Genomic DNA, 1,927 nt, shown 5'->3' with positions numbered 1-1,927 from the left:
CAATGGGTACATGACTGGTCTCTACCCAGAGCTGTCAAATGAACAGATTCTTTCCAGGGGAGGATTTGGGAAGCTGGAGAGGTCTGGGCATGGGCCCTGCGCTTTGGTGGCAGGAGAAGGACATGGGACAGCTTGTCATGGGCACAGAAATCTCCCTCAATGCCCAGAGACCTCCAACTGGAGCTTAAGCTTGCTTCTCCCTCTCCCACTCCCCCTGCTTGTGTTCCCTCTCTTGCTATCTCTCTGTCAAATAAATAAAATCTTAAAAAAAAATAAATAAACCTCTGGTTTGGAGGACAGCACAGCTGTCTCTTTAGCTGTAACTTAAGCTAAATGTAGATATTTTATGAAAGACAGAATAGAAGATGAGAGCAAAGCATGGAAAATGGCTTTACGTGCTTTATGAGGGGTGTTCTCTCAAAATTCACAAATTTGAGCCCTAACCCCAGTGCAGCTGTATTTGGACACATGACCTTTGAGAGGTAATGAGGGTTATATGAAGTCACAAGGAGGGTCCTAATCCAACAGGACTATGTTCTTACAAGAAAAGGGAAAGACTTGAGAGGTGTGCAAACAGAGAAAGGCCACATGAGGACTCAGGTGCAAGCCCAGGAGGGAAGCCAAGCCAGCTCACACCTTGATCTTGGACTTGTAGCCCCAGAACCCTGAGAAAATAAGTATGTTTAAACCACCCCAATAAATGGTATTTTGTTGTGGCAACACCCGAAAAGAATGCAAGCATTTTAATAGGATGTTTGAACTTGGTTAGGCAGAGGTGTCAGAAGACTAAGAAACATTTGGAAAGAAAAATTCTACCTGCAAAAAGAGCAAGAGCCAGACTTTGGGGGAAACACACATATTTAAAAGGGCATAGGGACCTAAAAAATGACCAAGGTCACAAAGTTCATACTGACCTGTTCTGTAAAGAAAGTGCAGCTTCCTTACGTGTAACCATTTTCCTAAATCCTGACATGTCTTCAAAGAGCAGCCCATCAGAATCATGAGTATTCATTCTGTCAGATGTTTAGGTTTACAGGAAATACTAAAGTATTTCTATTTTGAGGACTAGAAGTAGAGAACAGGCTTTTGTTTTGTTTTTGTTTCAGGTTGCTGAGGTTTTTTTCTGTTTTTATTTTTTGTTTTGTTTTGTTTTTTCATCTTTGACCATAAGTCAATCCTCAGCACTTCTGCGTGCGCTTTCTGGTTCTTCCGTCTCTGTCAGGTGCACGTTGGACTGTTGGAGAAACTGTTAAATCCAGTGGTTAAAGGGTGACAGAAATAGTAATCCTACCAACCGCAACTCCCGGTTGTCCTCGGGAAGTTGAATTTTGGAAGAAAGCATTTCAGTTCCGTCTGGAAAGGAGCAAGGCCTTGGAGCTCTGCCTTCGCTCTCGGCCACAGGATGGCAGCAGAGGGCAGCGCGTCCTAACCCGCCGGTGAGGGTCTCCCGAGGGAAAATTCAATGTTGGAAAGAGCAAAGAAAAGGAGGGGATGAGAAGGATTACGGAGTTCAGGAACACGATGAAATTAGGGAACTCCTCTCCAATTACGGTAGCTTATGGGCTAAATCGGCCGCCAACCCGCAAGGCTTAACGACAGGGGCTTCACTAATAAAGTGTAACCGAAGGCGAAATTTCGGCTTTTGCCTCCTTGCAAAGGGCCTCAAAGAACCCACAGTAGATTAGCAAGATAGTGAGAGGCTAGATGCTTACCCAGCTTCTTCCTTTTCTTCCCAAACTAACTTTTCTTCCCAAACTAGCTCCCAACACTTCTAAAAAGACAGCTAGACTACAGGCAAAGTGCGCCAGCTCTTTTCTCGGAGGGTGGGTGGCTCTGAAAAGAGCCTTTGGGTTTGACTGACAGGACGCTTACTTGGCGAACTCACTTGGAGCTGGTGTACTTGGTGACGGCCTTGGTGCCCTCGGAC

This window comes from Lontra canadensis, unplaced genomic scaffold (assembly GCF_010015895.1).
Source record: "Lontra canadensis isolate GAN:19392208 unplaced genomic scaffold, GSC_riverotter_1.0 scaffold21, whole genome shotgun sequence".
Classification (NCBI taxonomy): domain Eukaryota; kingdom Metazoa; phylum Chordata; class Mammalia; order Carnivora; family Mustelidae; genus Lontra; species Lontra canadensis.
Note: the sequence above shows the minus strand (reverse complement) of the source record.